This window comes from Trichechus manatus, unplaced genomic scaffold, assembly GCF_000243295.1.
Source record: "Trichechus manatus latirostris isolate Lorelei unplaced genomic scaffold, TriManLat1.0 scaffold00059, whole genome shotgun sequence".
Lineage (NCBI taxonomy): Eukaryota > Metazoa > Chordata > Mammalia > Sirenia > Trichechidae > Trichechus > Trichechus manatus.
The window spans coordinates 3,288,404-3,299,237 of record NW_004443995.1 but is presented as its reverse complement, the minus strand read 5'-3'; the positions used below and the strand labels follow the sequence as shown (position 1 = coordinate 3,299,237).

General features: G+C 42.1%; 1 protein-coding gene across 1 annotated transcript in view; it reads left to right on the top strand.

Moving 5' to 3' along the window:
- Positions 1 to 299: 299 nt before the first annotated feature.
- Positions 300 to 10,834, top strand: part of TRIM2 (tripartite motif containing 2) — a 151,423-nt gene continuing 140,888 nt past the window's right edge. The window contains exon 1 of the mRNA XM_004378816.2: positions 300 to 376. The gene's annotated coding sequence lies outside the window, so the exon portion shown is untranslated. The remainder of the gene's footprint in view (positions 377 to 10,834) is intronic.

The window sequence follows — 10,834 nt, the reverse complement described above, 5'->3', positions numbered from 1 at the left end:
AAACTGGTCTTCTGTGGGGGGATGGGGGGGATTAAACTTTTCAACCTGGACCCTTCCATCCTGCCGAGGAGGACTCTGACCCTTCCCATTCAGTGTCCCTCAGTCCCGTCTCCCCGTCTTCAGAATGAAACAATATCTTAAGCACACTGAGCTCAGAGAGGCTGATCATTGGCTCCCATTGTCCCTGATGGTGCAGCCCCGCCCCCTTGGCTTGTGCTGACAAGTTGTTTATATTTTTGTAAGGCCACCCTTTAACTCCGCAGCCTGATGACTATAATGGGCCCAATTGTCTGCAGGCTGCAGGGAGCTGAGTCTCCAGATCCGAGGAGGCTGGGACGCGTCTCCGATACACAGGCGTGGCTGTTATGGAACACGGGTAAGGGGGCTTCTAGGTGTGGGATGATTCTTTTGAGAGGGCTAGCTGGTTAATCCTGGACACTGTTTCGGGGAAACGAGTTGTGATTGAGTTGCTAGGCTTTCTCCTGGTTTTAATGTTTTGCTTGCTCAAGAGCAGAAGGAAAAGACCAGTTCACTGACAAATGGACTGAATTTGCTGACAAAACTCATAGTGGTGACCCCTGCCAGCCCTGGCAGAACGGAGCAGGGAAGCAAAAACTTGGGGGAGAGACACAAGCCGGATGTGACACAAAAGCAACCTGGATGTGGCAAAACATAAGGCTATTTCCAGTGATGTTGTGAGACTCAAACGCTGCTTTATTTGCTTACGTAGTTTCTCACAGGAGTTCAGTTCTGCCACTGCGAGGTTTCTGTAAGCCAGCTCTTTTCCCATGTAGCTCAGTTGAGCCCGTTTGAAAGGGTCTAATATCTGCTTGTATTTTCAAAGGGCAAACCATAGTAGTCTTGTATGTCATAAATAAGTCCATTCAGAAATGTGGGAACGGTTTAGAGCTGGCAGGCTGTAAAGTTTTACTGCCCCATAAAAGTGCTCAAAGGGTACTACGGCTGTCTGCAGTGGGGCTGTGGAATGAGGAAGAGCGTTTGTCCTTGACTGCTGAAGTGAGAAGCAGTGAAGCCTACAGGACACTGTGTGAGATGGGGCTGAGACCCTGAGATGGCTTAGCCAGCCTCGCCCCTGGGGTTCTTCTGGTTTCTGGCTTGTGATTGAGTGAGGGTGAAACGCTGTTGAGGCACTGGTCTTTGGTGCCTGATTTCAGCATCTTGGATACCCCATTTGGCACCAAGGAAGCACAGAGAGCCACACATGTCACGTGAGGAGGTTTGCTGTCACTCAGATCTGCAAAGGGGCAGTTGCGGGGGGGTGCGGAGTGGAAAATCAAAGACCCTGGGAACTGCTTTGGAAAGTCCTGCCTGCTGCTGAACAGAAAAATCACCTCTGGCAGCTTTTTGTATGTGTGCGCACACGTATGTGTGTGTGTGTTTCGATAAAACTTAATTTATGGATACTGAAATTTGAATTTCATATAGTTTTCATGTGCCACAAATATTATCTTTCTTTTGATTTTTTAAAATTTATTTATTTTGTTATTGTTGTTGAAAATATACACAGCAAAACATATACCAATTCAACAGTTTCTGCATGTAGTGACATTGCATTCTTTGAGTTGTGCAATTATTCTCAACCTCCTTTTCTGAGTTGTTCCTCCCTCATTAACATCCCTGCCCCCTAAGATTCCTATCTAATCTTTGAGTAGCTGTTGTCAATTTGATCCCATATAGATAGTTGTTAAAAGAGCATGATGCTCAAGGCAGAACTTTTTTTACTAGTTAAGCTAAACTGTTGTTTGGTTTTAAGAAGACTTCAGGGGATAGTTTTGGTTTAAAGTTTTAAGAAGACTTCAGGGGATAGTTTTGGTTTAAAGTTTAAAGATTATCTCAGAGCAGTGGTTTCAGGGGTTCATCCATCCTCCATGGCTCCAGAAAGTCTGGAGTCCATGAGAATTTGAAATTCTATTCTACATTTTCTGCCTTTTGATCAGGATTCTTCTATGGAATTTTTGATCAAAATGTTCAGTAACAGTAGCCGGGCACCATCCAGTTTTTCTGGTCTCATGGCAAAGGAGGCAGTTGTTCACAGAGGCAATTAGCCACCCATTCCATATCCTCCTCCTATTCCTGACTCTCCTTCCTCTGTTGCTCCAGGTGAATAGAGAACAATTGTGCCTTAGATGGCCACTTGCAAGCTTTTAAAAGCAATGAACTAGGAGGTAGAATGAAGCACTATACACATTATTAGGCCAATTAACCGGGATGTTCCTGAAATCATGACCCTAAACCTCCAAACCAAAGAACCAAATCTCATGAGGTGTTTGGTTGTACCCAAGCAGCCTCAGCAGCTACTCTTTTTTTTTAATTCCTGCAATGTTGTAAATACATCTATCACACAACTTTTGCCAATTCAGCTTTTTACGGGTGTACAACTTACTGACAGCAATTACAATAATCAGCTGTGTAACCCTACCCTTAAATCAACTTAATTTTTTCATCACTGTTAACACCCCTGGTACCCATACCCAAACCAAACCCAATGCTGTGGAGTTAATTCTGACTCATTGTGACCCTATAGAACAGAATAGAACTGCCCCATGGGGTTTCCAAGCCTGTAATCTTTATGGAAGCAGACTGCCACGTCTCTCTCTCCTGCAGAGCAGCTGGTGAGTTTGAAGTGCTGACCTTTGGGTTAGCAGCTCAGCACTTAACCGCTGTGCCACCAGGGTTCTTTCCCCTCATAACCACTAATAAACTTTGATCTCTGAACATTTGCCTTTTCTTGTCTTTTTATATAAGTGAGGCCATACAATATTTGTCATTTTGTGATTGGCTTATTTTGCTCACATAATGTCTTCATATTATAGCAAGTATCAAGAATTCATTTCTGCTGCTGGCTGAGTAGTATTCCATTGTATGTATGTACCACATTTTGTTTATGCATTCATCTGTTGATGGGCATTTAGGTTGTTTCTACCTTTTGGCTATTGTGAATAGTGTTGCGATGAACATTGGTGTTGAGTCTCTGCTTTCAAGTCTTTTAGGTATATACCTAGGAGTGGAATTGTTGGGTCATCTGATAGTTCTATTTTTAGTTTTTTGAGGAACTGTTACACTGTTTTCCACATCGGCTGCACTATTTTGCATTCCTACCAGCAATGGATAAGGGTTCCAATTTCCCCACATCCTCACCACCGTTTGTTATTTTCTGTTTTTTGTTTGTTTGTTTGTGTTTTATCTTAGCCATCCTAGTGGGAGTGAAATGCTATCTCACTGTGGGTTTGTTTGTTTGTTTTTAATTTTATTGTGCTTTAGGTGAAAGTTTACAGCTCAAGTTACCTTCTCATTCAAAAATTTATACACATATTGTTTTGTGACATCGGTTGTAATCCCTGCAATGTGACAGGACTCTCCCCCTTTCTACCCCAGGATCCCCATGTCCATTTGTCCAGTTTTCTTGTCCCTTCCTGCCTTCTCGTTTTGCTTTTGCGCAGGAGTTGCCCATTTGGTCTCATGTATTTGATTGAACTAAGAAGCATGTTCCTAACCTGTGTTACTGTTTTCTAATCTTTGTTTGAAAAGTGGGCTCGGGAATGGCTTCAGTTCTAAGTTAGCAGGGTGTCTGGGAGCCATAGTCTCGGGGGTTCTTCCAGTCTCTGGCAGACTAGGAAGTTTGTTTTTTTTTTGTGAATTTGAATTTTGTTCTACATTTTTCTCCCGCACTGTCCAGGACTCTCTATTGTGAACCTGTTAGAGCGGTCAGTGGTGGTAGCAGGGCACGATCTACTTCTGAGCTTAGGCTGGTGGAGGCTGTGGTTAATGTGATCCTTTAGCTCTTTGGGCTAATTATCTCCCTCGTGTCTTTGGTTTTCTTCATTCTCCTTTGCTCCAGACAGGATGGGACCGATAGATGTATCTTAGATGGCCGCTTGTAAGACACTACTCACTAAAGTAGGATGTAGAACATTTTCTTTATGAACTGTGTTATGCCAGTTGACCTAGATGTCCCCAGTGGCTATGGTCCCCAGCCCTCAGCCCCAGCAGCTCAGTCCCTGAAGGTGTTTGGATGTGTCTAGGAAACTTCTGTGACTTTGCCTTGGTCACGTTGTGCTGACTTCCCCTATGCTGTGTTGACTTTCCCTTCACCAGTGTTGACACTTGTCTACTGTCTAGTTAGTGATTCGCCCTCCCCACCCTCATAACCATCAAAGATTGTTTTTTTCTGTCTGTAAACCTTTTCTTGAGTTTTTATAATAGTGGTCTCATACAATATTTGTCCTTTTGTGATTGACTTATTTCAATCAGCATAATGCCCTCCAGATTCATCCATGTTGTAAGATGTTTTTCGGATTCACCATTGTTCTTTATTGTTGCACAGTATTCCATTATGTGTATGTACCATAGTTTGTTTATCCGTTCATCTGATGGGCAGTTAGGTTGTTTCCATCTTTTTGCTATTTTGAATACTGCTGCAGTGAGCATGGGTGTACATATGTCTATTTGCTTGATGGCTCCTATTTCTCTAGGATATATTCCTAGGAGTGGGAATGCTGGGTCCTATGGTATTTCTATTTCTAACTTTTTAAGGAAGTGCTATATCGTTTTCCATAGTGGTTGTACCATTTTACATTCCCACTAGCAGTGCATAAGAGTTCCAATCTCCCCGCAACCTCCCCAATGTTTATTATTTCTGTTTTTTTTTTTTTATTAGTGCCTGTATTGTCCAGGTGAGATGGTATCTCATTGTAGTTTTGATTTGCATTCCTCTAATGGCTAGTGATCGGGAGCATTTCTTAATGTGTCTGCTAGCTGCTTGAATGTCTTCGTTGGTGAAGTGTCTGTTCATATCCTTTGCCCATTTTTAATTGGATCATTTGTCTTTTTGTTGGTGAGGTGTTGAAGTATTTTGTAGATTTTAGGGATTAGACCCTTGTCAGATATGTCATAGCTCATTGTAGTTTTGATTTGCATCTCTCTGATGACTAATGACACTGAGCATATTTTCATGTGTCTGGTGGCCATTTGAATGTCCTCTTTGGTGAAATGTCTATTTAAGTCCCTTGCCTATTTTATGATTGGGTTTTTTGTATTTTTGTTGTTATGTTGTCAAAGTTTTATATAAGTTTTGATTATTAGATTCTTGTCAGATGTATGGTTTGTGAAAATATTCTTTCAGTCCATAGCTTGTCTTTTCATTTTTTGGAAAAGTCTTTTGATGAAGAAAAATTTTTCATTTTTAACCAAAAACCAAACCAAACCAAACCCTTTGCCATCGAGTCAATTCCCACTCATAGCGACCTTGTAGGACAGAGTAGAACTGCCCCATAGGGTTTCCAAGGAGCGGCTGGTGGATTTGAACTGCCGACCTTTTGATTAGCAGCCGAGCTCTTAACCACTGTGCCAGCAGGGGTCCTTTTCATTTTTATGAGGTCCCATTTATTTATTTTGTCTTTTGCACTTTGTACTTTTGTAATTATATTAGATAATCCATTGTTCAAAGCTAGGCCTGACAGTGTTACTCCTGCATTTTGTTTTAAGAATTTTATGGTTTTAGTTTGCACAATTAGGTCTTATACATTTTTAATTTGTTCTTGTATATGGTGTGAGGCATAGGTCCTGTTTTATTTTTCTGCATGTGGAAATCCAATTTTCCCAGCACCATTTATTGAAGAGACTCTTCTTTCCCCATTGAATGGACTTAACCCCCTTGTCAGAAATGAGACCTCTGACAGCTTTGATGAAAGAGTTTTGTCCTTTCCTTTCTGATGTTCGTGGCATGCAGTCAGTGCACTCAGAACCTGTGTTTAATGACAAACTGAAGATGTGCAGTTTAGTTTTTAGATAAAGCTAAAAGTTCAGTCATGACCTTTAGATATTAAAGAATATCTAAAAACCAGTTGCTGTGGAATTGACTCCGACTTATAGCGACCCCATGTGTGTCAGAGAAGAACTGTGTGTGCTTCATAGGGTTTTCAATGGCTAATATTTTGGAAGTAGGTTGCCAAGCCTTTCTTTTGAGGTGGCTCTAGGTGGATTTGACCCTCCAAACCTTTCGGTTAGCAGCTGAGCTACTCAGGGACTCCCTTTAATATCTATTCTTTATAAATCTCTCCATAATCCTAACCCCCCAGCATTGGTACCTATTATCTACAAAGCCACTACATTTTTCTGGCTCCTGGAGGAATTAAATCAGAGTGCAAGCGTTATTTTTTTTTTTTTTAATTGTACTTCAGGTGAAGGCTTACAGAACAAATAGTTTCTCATAAAACAGAAGTACACATGTTGTTTTATGACATTGGTTAACAACCCCACAACATATTAACCCTCTAACTTCTCAACCTTTTTTGTTTTTTTTTTGGTGAAAATGCACATAGCCAAAGATACACCATTTCAAAAATTTCTGCATGCACAGTTCAGTGACATTGACTACGCTCTTCGAATTGTGCTGTTATTCTCACTTAAGATGAAGGTTTACAGAACAAAATAGTTTCTCATTCAACAGTTACTACAAATGTTGCCCTATGGCGATGGTTAACAATCTCACAACACATCAACAATATCCTTACTCAACCATGGGTTCTCTATCACCAGCTTCCTTGTCCCCTTCTGCTTTCTGGCCCTTGTCACTGGACTCCTGTACCTCGTTAGTCTCATTTGGTTTTACGGGGCTGTCCACTCCCAGGCTGAACAGTGAACCTGGGAGGTAACTTCACCACTGAGCTAAAAGGGTGTCTGGGGGCAATACTCTCGGGATTTCTCCAGTCTCCTTTAGGTCAGTAAATCTGGTCTTTTTTTTGTGGGTTAGAAGCAAGCGTTATTTTTAAAATGAGCTTGACCCAAAGCAGCATGTATGTTTCATCCTAGCATACAGAAACACCAGGTAGTTTCCACATGAGGCTGAGGTCTCCCGGAGTGGTAGGCGAGCCAGAGAGTGGGAGGGTTAGTCTTCCCCTGCGGTGGTCTTGTTAAGGAAAGGGGCTGTGACTCTGCAAGAGCTGCTCCCAGTGGGGTGTGGGCTCTGAAGGGGAAGGACAGGTGCACAACATCCCGCCCTCCGGGACCCTCCCCCACAGGCCTCAGGAATCCTGACTTCTTTCTGGCTAGTTTCCACCTGAAAAGCACCCCTAGGTGATGGCCTGATGAGAGGGATGATGGGGACTCCATAAGGCTTCTCTCGTCACCAGAAGTGTGAGCTTCTCAGGCTTGGTATTTCACATGTTTACAGCATAATTTTGAGATACAGCATTTACATAAGCTAATGCTAAAATAGGAGACTACAATAAAAATATTCCTGTAAAGCTTTTAAATACTGAAGACTGTTCTCATGGGCTTATGAAACCAAAGAATTTTTACAGCATGAGTAGATGAAATATTATGACAATGATAAATACTAATTGTAATAATAGCTATCATTTATTGAGTGCTTACTCTGTGCCAGGCACTATGCCACATTCTTTACATATTATCTCACTTAGTCCTCTCTAACCCCTTAAAGTAGGTACAGTTACAATCCTCATTTTAAGGAAACTGGAGCACAGAGGCGTTAAGTAACTTGAACAAACTCACACAGCTAGTTGTTGTTGTTGGGTGCCGTCGAGCTGATTCCGACTCATAGTGACCCCGTGTGACAGAATAGCACTGCCCTATAATGTTTTCTTGGCTGTCATCTTTACAGAAGGAACCTTGGTAGTGCAATGGTTAAGTGCTCGGCTGCTAATCAAAACGTTGGTGGTTCAAACCCACCCAGTGGCCCTACGGGAGAAAAGACCTGGCGATCTGCTCCTGTAAAGATTACAGCCTAGAAAACCATATGGGGCACTTCTACTCTGTCACATGGGTCGCTATGAGTCGAAATCAACTCCATGGCACAACAATAACAACAATGTTTACGGAAGCAGATCACCAGGTCTTTCTCCTGCAGAGTTGCTGGGGGGTTTGAACCAACAACCATTCAGTTAGCAGCCAAGCGCTTAATCATTGCACCACCAGGACTGTAGAAATCTCCCTCACAGGGACTTAATGAACATAAGTTTAAAAAACAAACAAAACAAAAAAACTGTTGCCCTTGAGTCAACTCCAACTCATGGCAACCCCATGTGTGTCAGAGTAGAACTGTGCCCATAGGATTTTTAATGGCCAAATTTTTGGAAGTCAATCACCAGATCTTTCTTCCAAGGCACCTCTGGGTAGACTTGAAAACTCCATCCTTTCAGTTAGCAGCTGAGTGCACTAACTGTTTACACCACCCAGGGACTCCTGAGTATAAATTAAACACGGTTTGAAATCACCCCTGAGTTCATTGTTGATCTTGCTTATCCATGTTGAAGGTTTATCTAAGAATAAAAGGTGGACCTGAAATGCCCTTCTGGAACCTCTCAGTTTGGGTGTGCAGTTTGTCTTTTGTTTCTCTAGAAGTAAAACATTCAAGTCTGTTACTTTATACAATAGGAAGGTATCAATTTCTTAGACACTCCTTTGGATGTTTGAAGATAATTGGAAATGAATTCAGCAGAGGCTGTTTCCTAGAGGCAAAATTCCAAAAGGGATTTGTGGGGGGTAGAACTTCACTGAAATTCCTCAAACTGTTGACTCTAGAAACTGCAAGGAGCCAAAGGGCCGATTTCTGACTTTAGAAAAGTCAGATAGGCTTCCTGACAGCACTCTGTGGAAACAACTAGGAAAATGATATCCCTTAAGGGGTGTTTGGGCAGGCAGCTTCTAATCTGTGTTCTTTGATATATTAAGGAGCTAAATATACCCTGACTGAGATCCCACCTGGGGACCCTCCAAAGCTGGTGTTCTCACGTGGGTGCATTTCCTACCTCTGATGTGTCCCACGCTTCCCAGAAGACTAAAGTGTGGAGCTTTAACAGAACTTTCTGTTACCTGACCTCAGAGCCATGTGCTATAAAGAGCTGAGCTCATGTGCTTTCCAAGATAAGTCTCAAATCCATATTGTTTTCTCAGATATTCCTAGTTGCAACATCAGATGATTTAATTTTAAATATAGGAGCTTTAAGCAAAATTTTGCCGAGGAGTCCTTGTCCATTGCAAACAAAGTTTTTTTTGCTATTGTTGTTATTGTATTGAATTACTTCAACTCATGATGACCTTATGTGTGTCATGGAGTACAACTCTGTGTTACAGAGTTTTCAATGTCCAATTTTCTGGAGAGTAAATTGACAGGCTTTTCTTCCAAGGTGCCTCTGGGTGGACTTGAATTTCTAAACTTCTTGTTAGCAGCTGAGGGTGTTAACTGTTTGCACCACCCAGGGACTGAAAAGTCCTGAGACATCTGCAAAATTGTCTCCTTCCATGGGCCCCCAAGTGCTTCAAGGACAACTTGGCAATAACTGTATTTACAAGAATGCCCAGTAGAGCTGAGTCCAGGTTCTGACATACAAGTTCTCCCATTGGGGTCCAAGGGACAAAAACTAGAGCTCTCAGGATACATAATTCTTGACCTGTGCTTCTCACTGGATGATTTTCTTTTCCTAAGAGCATTTTTAATAGTAAAACAACAGCAATCAATGATTTCTTAGAAATGTGGCCCCTTTAAATACACCCTTAATGAGGATAGCTATTGTGTCATCTGGGTACTTTCTGTGTTCTGGGCATACTAGGGGCACAGCATAGATATTAATTAATGATGGTCCATTAAGAAGAGAAAATGGGAAAACCCCTCTAAGGTAGCAGTGACCTTACAAGCCCCAGAAGCCTGGTTGGCACTGTGACAAGGAAAGATAGTGACAAGGCCTGCAAAAAGCAGCTCTCTTTCCACCCTCAGCACTTGCAGTAAACCAGGGGGCGCCATTGTCTGAGCTGTCACAGGAGAGCTGGGAGGGGGGCTGGGGGCAATGGCAGGCCGCCCAGGGTTCCCCATCTCAGTCCTGAGGTATTCTGGAATACGGGCCTCCAATGTGAGGGTTCCTTTTTTCTCACAGGCCATGCCGACCAGGGTTCCACAGCTCCCATCTGCACTCAGACCTGTGTTTGGAATAACAGCTAATACGAGTTAACATTTGTTGAATTGCTGACTATGTGACAGGCACTGTTTCAAGTTTTTTATGCATCTTAACTAATTTAACCTTTGTAACAACCTATTATTTTACCATTTGACAGATTGAGTAAAGTGAGGCACAGGGCAGTTAGTTAAATATATTGTGCAAGCTTGCACAATAAGGAGGTGGCAGAGTTGGCCTTCAGATCCAGAGCTGGAGTTCTTGTGAGCTGCCTGGACATATATTCCTGACCACACCTCTGATACTGCCTCAGGAAAGATCTAGAATTACTAGATCTTAAGATATAAACATTTTAAGGGTCTTGATATCACCAAATTGCTTTCCAATAACATGAGATGGTTATATAAATGTGTATTCTCATGAGCGCTGTGAACCGGTTAAGGAACACAGACGTTAGATAAGCCTGCAGTAAATGGAGGTGCTTCTTTAGCCTCTCGGCAACGTGACCATAAAGCCTGGCCGCACAGCCTCAAAGAACCTGCATAAAGGTGAGAGGGGCTTGGATTAAACAGATTAAGATGGTCAAACTCTCTTCTGTCCATTTTTAAGAATAAGTTTTCTTTAAGAGGAACAACCTAATGTGCTCAAGACTATATCAAGTATTTATAAAGTTGCTGTTTATAACTCTTGATCTTGGAATAAAAGAAGTAAATCAAGACAACTGTGGAACCAGGGGCTCCAAAATATGTAAAACAAACTCTAACAACACTGAAAAGAGAAATCGACAGTTCCACAATAATAGTAGGAGACTTCAACACACCACTCTCGGTAAAGGACAGAACAACTAAGAAGAAACTCAGCAAAGATACAGAAGACCTAAAGGGCACAATCAGCCAACTTGACCT